The sequence below is a fragment of the Vulpes vulpes genome, chromosome 1, assembly GCF_048418805.1.
Source record: "Vulpes vulpes isolate BD-2025 chromosome 1, VulVul3, whole genome shotgun sequence".
NCBI classification, from domain to species: Eukaryota; Metazoa; Chordata; class Mammalia; order Carnivora; family Canidae; genus Vulpes; species Vulpes vulpes.
Genome location: NC_132780.1, coordinates 73,507,551 through 73,524,789, shown reverse-complemented (window position 1 = coordinate 73,524,789; position 17,239 = coordinate 73,507,551). Strand labels below are relative to the sequence as shown.

Below are 17,239 nucleotides of genomic sequence, written 5' to 3'. Positions count from 1 at the left end.
CAGCCCCGAGCGCAGCAGACACCAAGTTTCACTTTGTGAAGCAACCGTTTGCCCCACGGCTGAAACCGCAACCGTCAAGCCTTTGAGAAACACTTTTGAAAAACGGTCCCCGCCCCGGAGGGGCCGGAGGGGCCGGAGGGCCGCGGGCCGGGCGCGGCGGGAGGGGCCGGGCTCGGCGGGCACTTGGGGGACGGGGCCGACGGCGGACGGGCCGGAGCGGCGGGGGCGGCCACACCTGGGGGCTCAGCTCCCGCTGCCGCTTGCTTGCGCCCGGACACAGCCCCGAGGGGCCCCCGAGCCCGGCTCTTCCCAGGACCACCGGCTCCGGGCCCGCGCACCCCCCCGGGCCGGCCGCGCCACACCTGCCCTCCTCGGGGCGCGAACCCCGCCCGGCCGCCCCCCGCCCCGGGCCACGCGCCCGCTCACCCGCGGCGCCCGCAGAGGACCGTGCGCTCCCCGCTGCCGCCGTGTCCGCGCAGGGCGCCCGCCGCCCGAGCTCCCGAGAGTCCTCGGCGGGGCGGGGTCCCGGGGCCGCGCCCCTAACGCCCCGCCCGCCCCGCCCGCCCCGCCAGGCGCTCCCGGCGCGCAACATGGCTGCGGCCGGGCCCGGGGCGCCCCTCGCCGCCGACCTCCCCCCAGGGCGGCGGGACCCGGGTGGGCGCGCCCCGCTCGCCGAGGGCGTTGCAGAGCCTGGCCCCGCTGCAGTGTCTCTGGTGCAGATGTCTAAGGCGTGAGGCCGTTTGCTCCACCGAGGGCCGAGGGAGACCACGACGAGGTCGCTAGAGCTGGGCGCGCGGCGGCCGCGTGGGGTGGGGGCGCACGTGGGGGCGCACGTGGGCCGCGCCCCTGCCCTGGGGTGGGGCTGAGACCCAAGGCGGCGGCGGCGCCCGCGGCCGAGCGCTCTGCTTGGGGGCACGTTGTGGTCTCGTCTGACTTGACCAACCGCAGACCGTGGTGAAATCTCCGGGGGCAGAGATGCTGGGAATCGTTTTAAATAATTTTTGCACGCGCTTCCCGAGAGGAACTCTTAAGAACACGTGTACTTCGGGGGCCACTGGGATTTGTTGCACAGTGACCAAGGCAGCAGCGGACTCTAGGGCTGTGTCCTCTGTCCTCAGACCTGCAGCTGCGACCTCACCTGTGAACCTGCAGGAGCGGATGGAAATCCGCAGGTGCCCCCCCCCCCCGGGGAATCCGAAACGGGGGCTGGGGCCCAGCAGTCCGCGTGTTGCTGCGTCCAGGTGGTGGTGATGCCGGCTCAGGCTGGAGACCTGAGCCTCTCCTGAATTCCCTTCCTGGCCTCACCACTAACTTCTTGGGTTGAGAGAGTTACTTAACTGAGTTTGTGCTTTCACGTCTGTAAAGTGGCATCATTATGGCACCCTTTTCACCGAGTCCTTATGGGGATTAGAGGTAATATAGGTAGGATGCCTAGAACAGGGCTTAAATCTGTCCTGGTACAAAGAGTAGCCGGTGACTTTGGGCAAAGCACCAAATAAGACTCCGTTTCCTGCTGTGTAGAATGGAGATACTCAGTGGGCTTTAGGGATTGAATGAGATCACGCATGCAAAGTACTTAACACAGTGAGGGCTTCCTCCTAATGCCTAACCTGCCACAGGGACAGACCACTGCTGGGGTAACCCTTGTCAGTAGGCACCTGTGACCCTCTCTCAGCGGCAGGTCCATAGCAGGGCAGAGGCCCAGGTGAGGCCCAAGGCCTTTGTCCTGTATTCTGACAAGTGCGTTTATTCTGAGAGACTTTAATATTAAAATGGAGATAGAAGGGTAAGTGCAGTAGGAAAAAACTATGAAAAGATATTAAATAACCTACCGTGACAATGGTTCCGATTGGACAAGTCCTCTTCGCACACCCTCTCTCCCTCATCACTGCCTGGAGCCTTGGGAGCCATTTTTGGTCTCCAACTCTCCTGACACTGTGCTTCTGATCTATTGGGTTTTTTTTGTTTGTTTGTTTTTACCCAGTTTATAGCACATAGGGTTTTTTTTCATTTATTCTTTTAAAGATTTTATTTATTTATTTATGAGAGACACAGAGAGATAAGCAGAGACATAGGCAGAGACAGGCTTCCTGTGGGGAGCCTGATATGGGACTCGATCCCAGGACCCCAGGATCATGCCCAGAGCCAAAGGCAGATGCTCAACCACTGAGCCACCCAGGTGCCCCTAGCATATTGTCTTTTAAATTAGATGTTTAAAAGAGCAGTGGCCCAAGACCTTCTGAAGCATTTCTGAACTTTACCCTTCAGGGGAATGCTTAAAAATGAACTGGCCCTTGGGGCATCTGGGTGGTTTAGTGGATTAAGAGTCTGCTCAGGTCATAATCCCCGGGGTCCTGAGATTGAGTCCCACATTGAGCTCCCTGCTCAGTGGAGAGCCTGCTTCTCCCTCTGCCCCTTCCCCACCTCCGACTTGTGCACTCTCACTCTCTGTCTCAAAGTCTTTAAAAAAAAAAAAAAAAAGAACTGGCCTCTGGCAGTGTGATCAAAATGAAAAGATTGCATTCTTACAACATGTGAATCTACAGTTATCTCAAAAAGTTTAATGAAAAGAGCAGAACTAAGTCTGATTCTTGGTTCCATTACTGACATGCCAATCATTTCGGGCAAATCTCTTTAAAGCGACTGAGCTCCCACCTCTTCATCCATAGAATGGACTTAATAATATATATTTCATGGTGTTGTGTCACTGAGTCATAAAATGGAGCATTTAACTTTGCTTTTTTTTTTTTTTTTTTGAGCATTTAATTTTGACTTCTAGGCATACTTTTCTCCTGTAAGTTAGAATAGTATAAAGACATAGTTTGCATACGCATTCTTCATGTGTCTTACTGTAAGCATTATCCTTACGTGCTGCTCTACAGGGTTTTCTTCCTCTGCAAAAAACATTCCTGCTGTATCTTATGAGTGTTTTAAGAGGATTTACCAGGGGTAATTTATTTTCATCTGACATTGGGACCTAAACTCCTTCCCTGCCCCCGCCCTCCCCAACATACACAGAAGAACCAATTCCAAGGCATCTATGAGAATTGCTTAGGACAGGGGCACCTGGGTAGCTCAGTGATTGAGCATCTCTGCCTTTGGCTCAGGTCATGATCCCCAGGTGCTGGGATGAGTCCCACTTCGGGCTCCCCGCAGGAAGCTTGCTTCTCCCTCTACCAATGTCTCTGCTTCTCTCTGTCTCTCATGAATAAATAAATAATATTTAAAAAAAGAGAGAGAGAGAGAGAATTGCTTAGGACAGTGGCCCTGAAGCTTCAGTTGCCTTGGAATCATTCAAGGAGCCCCCTCCAGGAATCACAAGCCAGTAAGGCTCAGGTGAACCCTGGGCTCTATGGTTTTAGCAAGCCCCCAGGTGAATCTGATGCATACCAAAATTTCAGAACAGCTGACTTAAGATGTATCAGGATCCTGACAATATTATTTACCTTGTCTCTCTCTTCACAATTCTTCTGTGAAATTATACCTCTGTCTTTTCTAAGCCATGGTTTTTGTTCACGTTTATTAATCAGTATCATGGGAGGAAGTAAGAAAACCTGGAGCCAACAGTCTTAGATACCATTCCCTGATCTAGCCGAGGGCAGCCTTCCTATGAGATCACCCCCGAGCCAGTCTCCACACTGGTGCCAGGTTATCTCAACCAAAAAAAAAAAAAAAAAAGTTCACAAATAGTATGACCATCTCTAGCTCCTTTCACTTCAACAGAGCAGTCAATAGGCAATAGGGAAATACGTAGGGTACCCTTGGCCAAACAACGATTGAGGCTATTTTTCAGGACTCAGTAACCTTGTGTGAAAATTCAGGAGCAAAGTTTGAGTAAGAACCCCGACGGTCTGACAGGTGGCTGCTGCCTTGTGTCTAGAAATAATGTTTAAGGGTCTTCACAGGGAAATATACTAGGAGTCTCTTGGTACTATCTTGATGGCACAGCTTCCATCATTTGGGTCCACTGAGAAATCTGGCCACTCGGTGTTCTATTTGAAAGTTTCCTTGTCTTACTTAAAAATTTACATAAATAACCCTACAAGTTTTATGTAGGAGAGTATTAGTGACCACACAACTTTTTGACTAATAAACTCTCTAAAAGCATAGCTTCTTTTATAATTTTTCTTATCTCTGACCATTTTGAGATTTTTAAAAAAGATTTTACTTGGAGAGAGAGAGCATGAGGGGGGACAGAGAGGGAGAAGCAGACTCTCTGCTGAGCAGGGAGCCTGCAATTTGGGGCTTAATCCCAGGACCTTGGCTGAGATTATGACCTAAACTGAAGGCAGATGCTCTTTTTTGTTTTTGTTTTTTTTTAAGATCTTATTTATTTGAGAAAGAGAAAGCACAAGCAGGAGGAGGGGCAGAGGGAGAGGTAGACTCCCTGCTGAGAAGGGAGCCCAATGTGGGGGCTCAATTCCAGGCCCCTGGGATCATGACCTGAGCCCAAGGCAGATGCTTAGCCAACTGAGGCACCCAGACGCCCCATGTTATGAGGATCTAAAAAAAAAAATCCAGCTTAAAAATTGTACAGTATGTAATGGACAAGACCTCAAATATCATCTCTTCCATCACCCACATTTCACAGAGGAAGCAGCTCCACAGAAATTAAATTAATTGTCTGCACTCCTGCACCCAGACTTTTCTTGTCAGGATGCCAGTGAGTTTCAACTTGCTAAATCCTGGAGCCAAACTTCTGTGCCTCATCTTCTCCTCCTAAGCAGCCTTCCACGCGTGAATCAGTCCCTGGGAGCATTCTGTTGTTAGGGTTTGTTTTTCCCCTCTGTCCTCTCCAGTGCCCTCTCCCCAACCTCCTACCTCAGGCTTAGCCCAGAGCCCATTCTTGGGTGCTTACCTGTGCGCAGTCACTTCCTAGGTCATGTCAGCTGATCCCAAGGCTTACATAACATTTCCAGCCCTGACCTCTCCCCTGAGCAACAACTTTATACTTGGATATCTCCAGGACTCTTGATTTGTCGAAAACTGCCCTTCTCCCAACCTTCCCCTTCTCAGCAAACAGCAGGAGCAGCCAAACTCTGTTGCTTGGTCCCAAACCTAGAAGCCAGCCAGAATTCCTCTTTGTCCCTTGACCCGGCTTCATCCCTATCCCTCTGCGTCCAGTGTAGCAGAGGTACCAGACCCTTTGCAGAATGTATCAAATCGTGTCATACCCTAGCCAGTGATTTTAGCATAACATTCACACCGTTTCCTAGGCCTTGTGAGATCCTCTCCTGTCTGCCTTTCCACCTGCATCTGAGGTCCATCTCCCTGGTGCTGTGCTCACTCTGTTCCAGCTGCCTGGCATTTCTGTTCTGTGAATGCATCAACCCCATTCCTGCTTTAGGGACCTCACATGTGATACTCCCTCTGCCTGGAATGCCACTCTCCCATCTCTGCCAGCCTGGCCTTTATCCAAATACTGCCTTCTTTGAGGGCACATCCCAACTTTCTCACATGAAGTGCCACCCCCAGGTCCCTTCTTGCTGCTTCACCTGGTTTGCTGTGTTCAGAGCACTTCACACTCTCTGCTCTGTCATGCTTGTTTAGGCCTTTATTTTCTGTCGTCTTCCCCTACAAGGACTGAAGCTCCTGTCTGTTCATCACTATGCCCTCAGTAGCTAGAACAGTGCCTGGCATCTAGTAGATGTTCAGTGCATATTTGTTGAATAAACAAATGAATGAACACAGCTGATTGGTACCAAAGCCAGTGTAGTCAGGTTAGTTTTCTTTCCAAGAAATAACCTTACTGCTATGCCCTGGATGGATAACCATGGAAACACATTACTTACCTAGATCCCAGGTGCCCAAAACACCATCAGAAACCAGATGATGATAGGGGAAAGAAATGTTTAAAAATTTCATCTATTTAGAGGCACCTGGGTGGCTCAGTGGTTGAGCCTCTGACTTTGGCTCAGGTCATGATCCCAGGTCCTGGGATTGAGTCCCACACCAGGTTCTCTGCAGAGAGCCTGCTTCTCCCTCTGTGTATCTCTCTGATGTCTCTGCTCTCCCTGTATATCTCTCATGAATAAATAAAATCTTAAAAAAAAAATTCATCTATTTAGAATCTGTGTTTCCTTTAATTCCATTTTACTGGGGATTCTAACAAGTTTGATTAGCTCTTGCCCCAGGACACAGCAGATTAGAAGGCAGGGTGCAAGGTACAAGCAGATATTCTGACAGCCGTAAGACACAGTGCTTGATGGCAAAGAGGCAGAAATAATACACAGAACAGACAATGACACAAGTATAGCCAACTGGGGTCACGTAGCTCAGAGACAGACCCATCTACACTCCTCAGGGGCCCTGAGACCATGGGTTCATAATGACAGTTTTCTCAGGAAAGGGGCTTATTATGTCTGTTCTGCGTGTCATTTTATAATTTGTAAAAATTATAAAATAGTGTAATCTTCAGAAAACAATTCAATATACAACTATGTACCCACTGTCCAGATTTAACAAATGATAATATTTTATCACATTGTCTTCAGATTTTTAAAAAAAAAAAGAAAGCAGGAAAGCCCACTGAGCCCTCCCCTGGAGAAGCCCGTGCTCTGAAGTTGATCTGTCTCCTCTCTGCATGGTTTAATGTTTTATATGGAAAAAAATCCACATAATATGAAAACTGACTAGCTCCCAAATAAATTAGTTATTAGTAATCAGGTGTTTGGTTGCAGAATATATAAACCATAAATATTTTTACATCATCATGAAATTCTTTTTCTTTTCAATTTTTCAAAAGCTAGCTTAACAAAGTAGTTAATATGCTATAAATGCCCAGCATGATGGAGGTGATTTTAGCATCTTCTTGGAATGTTGTTTACTCAAACTGTGAGCTCCTTGAAGGTAAGGCCAGTGTCTGCTGTCTTACTACCTCAAGTACTTGGAATGGAACTTTGCACATAATAGGAGCTCAGTTAATACTTATTGGGCTGAATCAAACACAGAGCTCTGTGTGTTTGTAGTGACTACATTTTCTCACTGAGCATGGAAATGTCTGGATCCTAGAGATTTGACATGTACACTGAAGATTTGGCACTTAAAATGAAAGTTAAAAAAAATTGGGGCACCTGGGGGGCTCAGTCGGCTGAGCGCCTGCCTTTGTCTCTGTGCTCTCTCTTGCTATCTCTGTTTCCCTCTCTCTTAAATTAATAAAATCTGGGGGAAAAAAAAAAAAAGACCATTTGCTAACATTGCTAACAGGGCAAATTTTTGTGGCAAGTGATAAATGCTACCTGAACTGGCTGGATCTTACTGAAGGACTGAGTCCAGAATGAACTCATCTTTACAACATCTTGAACAATGCTTTAGGATGAAACATGGATCACGTACGTCATTCAAGAAATATTTATTGAGATCCTGCTTCTTGTCGTGTAGTGGGTTACAGTGGAGAGCAAGACAGATGAAACCCCTAAAGTTCACACTTAATAAAACTTGGCCTTTGGCTGTTCGGGGTTTACCAGACTTCCCATGAATTTCCATGAACTTGGCATTGTCACTTGGCCAATCTGCAATTCCAAGCTGCCTCCGGGACTAGGTCCTCAACTGACCCCAACGATTTGATTCAGGAATGCGTGGATGGCTGGGTAGTAGAGTCCAAAGACAACTGTAAGACCTGGAGCTGGTCCCAACTCTGCCATGATCTGGGATTGTCAGCACACCATTTCAGACCATGCCACGGGCAAAAATGCTAGCAGGGCAGGCATCTCAGCTACAGGGGAAGCAGCCAGACTCACAGGAGGAGCAGGAGAGTCTGAAAGACCTAGCCACCACCCCTCAGTTTCTGCCTGTGGCTGTTGGCAAGCTGGAATGTGGGCCTATCCCACGTCTAACTTTCAAGAAAAGCTTGAAATCCTTAACACAAGTTTTCCCAATTTTTAAATGTTGGCAGTTAGTTAAAAAATTTTTTTCCAAACACTCTGCAAGCCAAACAACACACGTCTGTAGGCTGGGTGGGTATGTCCACTGCCTTGGGCTCCATAGACTGGCTTTATTATCTGTGGAACATATGGGTTCAACCCGGTGCCGTGTAAGATCCCACTCAGCTCCAGAGTGCTGTCACTGCAGACATGCTCTTGCCCTGCAGGCGACGTTGCTGGCAGGGGCTAGTCTCTGTGTGTCTGGATGTGGTAGGAAACAAGCTGTCCCCAGGCCTTGCCACCCAATCTTTCCATTCCGCACATTCATAAAGACAGTTCTTGTGGTTATGCTTTCTGTTTTGGGGATTGTCTGTCACAGCTAATAACTTAAGGGATGTTCGGGGAAGGGGTCCCCTCCATTGTGTGCACGTTCTCCCTGGCAGGCCCTCCCTGTGTAGATGGCTGTGGCGCTGACTGAGCTGTCTGCCCAGCCCCAGCTCTGTCCTTTCTTCTTATATATACCCACTTAACAAAAAGGAGGAGCTTCTGGTTTTCTGCATATTTCCTTGCCACAACAGTCTGTCTTGCATCTGGACTGGCACCGTCCCACCACTTTGTCATTGGCCAGCTCCTCTGATCGGTCATCGCTGTCGCCACAAAACCTGCTCCGAGAGGCCACAGAATCAACTTAGCACACCATGTGGGTATTGGGTGCAGATCTGCCACCATTCCAAGCAGCTTTCTTCTTCTAAAGATGTCTGACCATCCTAGAACATGTTTCGCCTCTTGGACCCGCCTATCACAAAGCTGGGATGTCAGAGAGGCCTCTCCTGAGACTTGCATTGATTTTGAAATTGTTTTTACAAAAGAAAGCAAAACAGCCCAACCACAATCAAAAAGATATGTTAAGTCTTAGAGCAGAGTTCATTGAGGTTGTCAACCTGTCATCCCGTGTTTTGTAGACTTTAGGGTGGGCACTATCTAGCAGATAGGGATCAAACAGATTGTAATGCTGACAAACTAGGTATTGTGACTATCCCAAAGCTCAGAATTCTGGTCTTATCTGTCCTATTCCCTTTATCCCAAGGGTTGGCCGTAACCTTCTAGAACTTGCAACTGAGAGGATCTCATAACTGAGGAAGACCTCACTTTCAAATGGAAGATAGACTACTTCTTCCCCTCTGAGGGAACTCCATGAGGGTAATGCATCTGCCTCCCTGGTTGCCTCAGTAGAAGAGGCCTGATGCATTCTGACTGGTGCTCTTGGAAGAGGAATTTGGTCATGTGCTGGCTGTCCCTTAGTCTCTCTATCTCTTGGGAGATAGCCTGCCTGCAAAGAGGACTGCTCTGCCCCTACCACACTTGTGGTAGATGTGGTGGTACAGAGCCACCTCCAGCAGGGCAGGACACTCATCTGATTCTGTGGTTCAGTTTTAAGATGTCTGCCTGCCCTTGGGTCTAGGCTGCATTCCCAATAGTGGCTTTATTACAATAACGCTCTCCATTGTTTCAAAACCAGGGTGGGAAAGAAGAGCACCTTCAAACTAATGGGTACCACCCCCCCCAAAAAAAAACCAGGCTGCTCCACACAAGCTGAAAACCATAGTTAACCTTCAAGTGCTGTTTCAGCACCGTGAACTTCCTGCTTGGACTCTCCCAAGACTTCCTGAGACAATGAAACCTCTTTTCATTAAAGATTTCAAGATGCTCAGCTAGTAGGGCTCCTTATCTGTCTCTTTCTGATCCCTGCAATATCAGAGTCTGGCCTCTTCCATCCCAGCACTCCTCCAATATCCTCTCCAATGTCTCCCACTGCCCTCAAGACACCTGTTCCCTCCTGGCTCCTCTCTCTTCTCCATCGAGAATACCCATTTCCAGCCACTATATCTCTCCCCTGTTTTAAAACACTACTCAGGAATCAAGTCTCCCCTAAATAGTGAATCGGACTCCATTCTAAGTACTATGGCAACTCTCAAAGCATTTAAGACTAGACTTACTTGGTCCAAATATTTATGTTTATGGTTAATTACATCAAAAGGAATTTTTTATTAGTCAAAATATATTTTTAAAGATTTTATTTATTTACTGGTGAGAGAGAAAGAGAGAAAGAAAGAGAGAGAGGGGCACACACGTGCACAGCAGGGGGTAGAGGCCGAGGGAGAAGCAGACTCCCTGCTGAGCAGAGAGCCTGATGCAGAGCTGGATCCCAGGACCCCGGGGTCACGACCTGAGCTGAAGACAGATGATGCTTAACCAACTCAGCCACCTAGGTGCCACTAGTGGAAATGTTTTAATTTAAGTTAGGAACTTGGTTATGGCTCCTTGAAGACATTTTGTCTTTATTTCCTGGTATCCACTTCAGTGTCTAACACAGGGCAGAACTCAATCAATGTTTTTATTCTATCAATGTGTTTGGATGAACCGGAATGTTTTCCTTTCAACTCCGGGTAGCACTAAGAGTTCTTAGCAAACAGTAGCAACTAAGATGTAGCTATGGGTGACTCACTGAATATTTAACCTCAGAGATCTTTCACAGAAGATTCCACCTTTTGGAATTGAATCCAGCTCTTTATGTTATAATTACCCCCTTTTTATTCCTATTTTCTGTATCCTTATCATCCTAATGTGTTTAGTGCATATCTTTGTTTATATATATATTCTGTGAAATGTATATTGTTTTGTGTACACATACTTTTAGTTTATATAAATGATATGAGTTTGGGGCACCTGGCTGGCTCAGTCAGTAGAGCATGCAACTCTTGACTCCATGTTGGGTATGGAGATTACTTAAAAATAAAATCTTCTTTAAAAATGATATAGATTTTATATCTCCTGATGTGTTATTATTATTATTATTATTATTTAATATTATTATTATCCACCTGTGCTGCTATGGGTTTCCTCACACTTACATCATCCTTCTGGTGAGTATCCACCATGTTACCTGCCCGGTCTCCTGGATTGGACACTCAAGTTACGCCCACACCATAAATATTGCATCCAGATTTCTATGAACTGGAGTGTTTCACTGGTATGTACAGTCACCGGTGAAATTGTTGGGTCCTAGGAAAGTGGTCATGTCATTTATGATTTGAACAAGGACAGTTTATTTTTTTATTTTTAAAAGATTTTATTTATTTATTCATGAGAGACACACACAGAGAGAGAGGCAGAGACACAGGCAGAGGGAGAAGCAGGCTCTATGCAGGGAGCCCGACGTGGGACTTGATTCCAGGTCTCCAGGATCACGCCCTGGGCTGAAGGTGGTGCCAAACCGCTGAGCCACCCAGGCTGCCCGAACAAGGACAATGTAGAGAATGAAAGGGGGCACTATTAATAATTATACCAGGACAAGAGGTATAAACCAAGATTGTCTGAGGCTAAGCAAGATGAGTAGTCCCCCGCAGTCAAATGTCTAAGTATGTAGGGGCACCTGGGTGGCTCAGTTGGTTAAATGTTCCACTCTAGGTTTTAGCCCAGGTCGTGAGATGGAGCCTGGAGAGGGCAAATCTGCACTCATTGGGGAATCTGCTTGAGATCGTCTCTCTCCCTTTGCCCCTCCCACTCGTGTCGGCTTGCTTTCTCCAAATAAATAAATAAATAAATAAATAAATAAATAAATAAATCTTTAGAAAAAAAGTCTGAATATGTATAAATTGACTAGGGAATGACAGAATGGCTCTCACACCTGCACTCCCCAGCAAGGCATGGGTGGGAGGGTCTCACATCTTCATCCGACCACACTTACTTGGTGCCATGATGATAACTTCAAAATACCTTATTATTGCTTTAATCTGCATTCCTCTGATTACTAACATATTTGAGTGGTTCCACTATGCCTTGGCCTTTTGGATTTCCTTATTCAGAAATTATTCCTTTCTTTTGCCTGTTTTTGTAGGGGTTTCCTTGTCATTTGCAAGAGTTTCCTACGTTTTCCGGCTGTTAATCCCCTGCCAGTTTTAGACCGTGCAAATACATTCGCCATCAGCTAAACTAATTTTGCTCATGGTGTTGTTTTTGAATTCATTAACGTCTTGCCTGGTAGTTCTATGTCCTTAACATTCGATTTTAGAACTATTTTCTTTCCTTATTTTGGAAAAATATTGTCTTCATTTTCTTTCATTAACTTTTTTAGTTTCACCCTTCCACATGTAGGTCTCTACCCCCTCGGAAACATGGTCCATCCTTACGGGCCGTTAAGTAGGGACACGGTCTTATTTTTTTGCACACAGAGGGGCAGTTTCCCCAGCTTATTCACTTTAAGGCCCATCCTTTCCCCATTGAATGGTGGCGTCACCTCTATCCTGCCTGAAGTTCCCGTGTGTACTGGGTCTGACTGCCAGGTGGTCTGTGTGTTCTGGCATCTCTGGGGATTTGTGGTCAGCATAACTTCACATCTGATAGGGCAGATTTCTCTCTGGTAGTCCTCTTTATGAGGACTCATTATAAATGTGGATCTTTATGGGGTCTCATTATAAATAATGAGGATCTCATAAAGATCTCTGCTGGGATATGTCCAGAACAGGCTGAGCTACTCCATTTGGATTTTTAAAAAATATTTATTTATTTGAGAGAGAGAGAGAAAAAGAGAGCAAGCAGGGAGAGGGGCAGATGGAGAGTGAGAATCTTAAGCCGACTCCAGCTGGGCATAGAGCCCGACTCGGAGCTCCATCTCATAACTCTGAGATCAGGACCTGAGCCACCTCAAAGAGCCAAAATCAAGAGTCAGACACTAAACTGAGCCACTGGGGCATCCCGGATATATATTTTCTTAATTTTTTTATTCTTTAAGTAATCTCTACACCCAATGTGGGGTTCAAACTCACAACCCCGGGATCAAGGGGTACGGGCTTTGTGACTGAGTCAGTGAGGCACCCCTCCACCTGGGCATTTTTTCCTAACTTTTGTCTCTAGCATGCACATTATTTGATCACTAAATGTGATGGGTTCTTTACAAATTCAAAAGTTCCATTGTAGAATTCAGAGTGGTAGTTCATTTCTACTCAATTATAGTTGTGGCGAATCTTTGCAGCACAGACCTCTGAACAACGGAAAGCAGCACGCTGTGTCATCTGAGAAGGTCCCTTTGCTGCTAAGAGACGTAGGCATGTGGCTGGGGCGGTGCATGTCTGTTGTGCGGATAACTGGGAGAACGTCCTGGCCCCCTCCACCCCACGAGACTCTGGGAGTGAGCAGGACAAGAAGCCTTGCTTCCACTCCAAGGCTCTGCCAGCCAGGCCCCAGCTCAGATTACCCCTGAAGGCACTCCGGGCGGCTTGACAGTCAGACTGCTTGTAAACATCTTCATCATCCACAGCTCCTTTTCTCCTTCCCATCCACACCCTCCGGATTTATCCTGGACAGTTCCACTCAGATCTGCCTCTTCTTTTCTGGCCTGACTCCCCCTGCTGTTTTCCAGCCTGGTTTCCAGCCCATTTCTCCCCCAGCTAGAGCCACTCGGACCACACTAGCCCTCTGCTAGCCCCAAGGGTCCATGCTGACCCTGGATCTTGGCACTACGACATGCGTCAGGGCAGCCCCGCTGGCTTTGGGCTTGTACTTTTCGTTTTCATGTCACACCCAGATCTGATAATTTGTGTAATTTGTCTGTGTTTTCCCAACTATCTTAGTAAGTGCCAATCCTCTGCAAGGGACTAGACTGGCCCTCATTTTATTTTCTGAGTCTGCATGCCTGCCAGGTAACCCCCTCTCCAGGTGTCCCAGGCCCTTGAGAACCTGAGTGATGCCTCAATTCTTTGATTTTTCCTTCAAGTAATTAGAGTCTGGCTGAGAGGGTCCACCACCCACTGACCCATTTCCCCATGTGCAGGCCACTGTGAACTTTAACTGTTCTGCACCCACATTCAGTCTCCCTAGTTGCTCTGAGAGGTGGGTGTGCACAGGTCAGTGCCATGGGGAGGAAGCTGAGGCATGGAGGTGAAGTCACTTCTCCAAAGCAGGTGGCCAGAAGGCACGGGAGCTCCAGGACTGAAGCCAGACTATTGAACAGGAAAGCCCTCCCTCTCCCCTCTGCATCACACAGCCCATGACCTGCTGTCCTGCTGTCATCTGCATCTAAAACAGGACAAGACCACTTTGAGGTGCTCTGTACCTCTGTCCTGGACAATCATAATGTTCTTCATATTGTTGCCTTTTTTATCTGTTCATTTAGCCTACAGATACTCATCAAGCACCCCGTTCCTGCCAGACACAGCTTCCACGTGGTCTGTTTTTCAGTTCAGCACTGACACAGCAGCTAGAGCTATGGCTTGGATCATGTCACACTCCTGCTCCCGGACCTTCAGGGCTCCAGCTCAAGGCAGGAAGAACTGGGACCTGGAATGAAGCCAGCTGTGGGGCCAGAGAAGCTGGCCCAGCTGGGCAGAGGACACAGCCAGGCAGCTCCGTGGGACTGATCATAGGTGGAAGATCTTGGAAGGAGTCACCACACTCAGGGAAGATTCAAGACCTAGAGGTCAGAGGGAGGACTCAGTCCCCAGGGAGGGGCCTGCAAATGAATGGAGGGCCCTGCCCAGAAGACCTGACTCCTAGCCTGAGCAGGGCAAGTTGACCGGGAGCAGGGCAGGGCGGGGTCCTTATGTAAGCAAGCAGAAAAGGGGGTGCACCAGGGCTGGCTTGCTGTCGTGTCCAGCAGAGTAAATGTGCTTAGGGGCAAGAGGGGTCCTGAGCCCTGACCTTGGACCTCTTCTGAAGGGGGCCGCAGGGCAAGGCTGGGGGCAGAAGGCCTGACAATCTCTCTGCAGCCCTTGCCGCACCTACACAGGGCCTTCTCTACCCCAAGGCTGCCCAGAGGCTCCTCTGTGCCCCGGGCTGCTGCCTTTCCAGGGCCTGGGCGTGCTCCTCAGCCCGTCTGCCCCACCTCTTCACTGCCTGAAGCCTACTTAACCTTCAAGACTAAGTGCAAAGGCAGCATGCTTTTTTCTTTTCCCCTTTCTAGCCCTTCCCAGTCTGTTTTTCTATACAGCAGACTAAGTCTTGTAATACTTGCTGCATGCCTCTATTAAAACACTCTTCATTTTACCTGGTGTATTAGTTTCCTGGAACTGCCATAACAAAGCATCACATGCTTGGTGGCTTCAAACAACAGAAATTTATTATCTCACAGTTCTGGAGGCCGGAAGGCTGAAATCAAGGCTCCCTTGGAAATCCTCTGGAGAAGATCCTTCCTCACCTTCTCTGGCCTTTGGCAGGCCCGGGCACTCCTTGGCCTGTGGCCACATCATCCAGGCCCTTCCTGCTCATCACATGGCTGCTTTCTCTCTGTGTCTCTTTTCTTCTCATAGGAACACCAGTCATGTTGGATTAAGGGTTCACCCTACTTCGAACTGACCTTATTTTACCTTAATTATGTCTGTAATTACCCTATTTCCAAATAAGCTCAAATTCTGAGGTACTGGGGATTAGGACTTTTTTTTTTTTTTTTTTTAAAGATTTTATCCTTTTATTTGAGAGAGAGAAAGAAATCACATATGAGCAGGGGAGAGGCAGAGGGAGAGGGAGAAGTAGACTCCTTGCTGAGCAAGGAGCCTGGTGCGGGGCTCGGTCCTGGGACCCTGGGATCATAACCTGAGCTGAAGTCAGACGTTCAACCAACTTACCACCCAGGGAGCAAGAGATTAGGACTTCAACATGCCTTTTTGGGGGACACAATTCAACCCATCACACCTGGAATGAGAGCTATATACAGGCCACCATCCTTCACAATATCCCCAGCTCCTTGCCTACAGCTGGGCAATTCTGGAATGAAACAGACCTGGGTTTGTCACTCACCCTCTCATAAAACCTGAGCAAGGTCCTTAAGCCATGTGTCTTTTCTCGTCCGTAAAATAACCACCACACCTAGAGCTACTGTGATATTTGAGTCCGTTCATAGACCTAGTGAGTACCCTGGAAATTGTAATTAGTAGTAGTAGTATTGCACATTGAATAGAGTAGATACTCAATAAATAAATGTTAGTCACTTCCTCTAACAAATATTTACTAAATTGGCAGGCCTGCAGAACCCCTGAACTGATGAGCTTTTCCAGAGGGAGGGAGAAGCGGTGGCCACTAAGCCCCGGAGATTCCATCCTGTCCCCTGGCACCGTGGGAATTGCTGAGGTGATGATGGCAGCTGCCCATCCCTGCTTGGATGGCAGGGGATTCTGGCTTCCATCCTCACAGCAGGGAATCCTGACTGGCTCTGTGGGAATGTGAAGGTGGGGCAGGCAGGGACTCCACACCCTGTTCTTTGTTCTCTAGATGGGGTGTGTGTACACGTGGGTGTGTGCTGAGGGACAGTGGTCTGGAAGGCAGAAGCCAGGGTACCCAAGCCTCTTCCTGAGAGATTGTATTCAGGCTGGAATGAAAGACAGCAACCAGAGACTGACCTCCAGCTCTCGGCCTCTTCCCGATTTCTGTGAAGAACCAGATTCTTCTCCTGAGCGAGAGTGGGTAGTGGGCATCACACAAGAGGTGGAATCAGAGACTTGGGTCTGAAATAGAACTCTACCTCGGAGTAGCTGGGATGACCTCGATGACTGCAGTTTTCTCTGGTATCCAGTGGAACTGATAAAATCTGCCCTATCAAATAAGAACATGATTCAAATGCCAGCTGTTAATATTTATGTCCCGTTGTTGCCAACCCTTGAAGATACATTTCCAGAGCACATCAAAATTTACAAAGTAAAGCTTTGCTTTGTTTTGATTTTCATTTTTACAACAAGAAGTAAATCTATTACGTACTATTAGAGATAGGAAAATATGTCTAAGGCTCAGGGTCCATCTGCCATAGGATGAAATTTGGCATCCCTTATCTTCTCTAATTTCATTAACAACCAAAGTTGTATGCTTCTGTTTCAAGGAATTTCCTTTTCTTTTTCTTTCTTTTTTTTTAAAGATCTTATTTCTCTGAAAGGGGTGAGGGGAGCGAGTGAGCAAGCACAAGCAGGGGGAGGAGCAGAGGGAAAAGGAGCAGCAAAGGGAGAGGAAATAGCAGAGGGAGAAGGAGAAGCAAGCTCTCCACTGAACAGAGAGCTTTATGTAGGGCTCGATCCCAGGACTCTGGGATCATGACCTGAGCTGAGCAGATGCTTAACCAACTAAGCCACCCAGGTGCCCCAGGGATTTCCTTAAGAAAAAACGCTGACCTGGCATATGGCCTCCTTAGATATTTTTTTAAATATTTAATTTATTTATGATAGACATAAATAGAGAGGCAGAGACACAGGCAGAGGGAGAGACAGGCTCCATGCCGGGAGCCCGATGTGGGACTCGATCCCAGGGCTCTAGGATCCCGCCCTGGGCCAAAGACAGGCGCTAAACTCCTGAGCCACCCAGGGATCCCCGGCCTCCTTAGATATTAAACAAGATGAATA

At 47.8% G+C, this 17,239-nt stretch overlaps 1 protein-coding gene across 1 annotated transcript in view; it reads right to left on the bottom strand.

Moving 5' to 3' along the window:
• Positions 1–534, bottom strand: part of EZR (ezrin) — a 51,168-nt gene extending 50,634 nt beyond the window's left edge. The window contains exon 1 of the mRNA XM_072766917.1: positions 427–534. The gene's annotated coding sequence lies outside the window, so the exon portion shown is untranslated. The remainder of the gene's footprint in view (positions 1–426) is intronic.
• Positions 535–17,239: the final 16,705 nt, after the last annotated feature.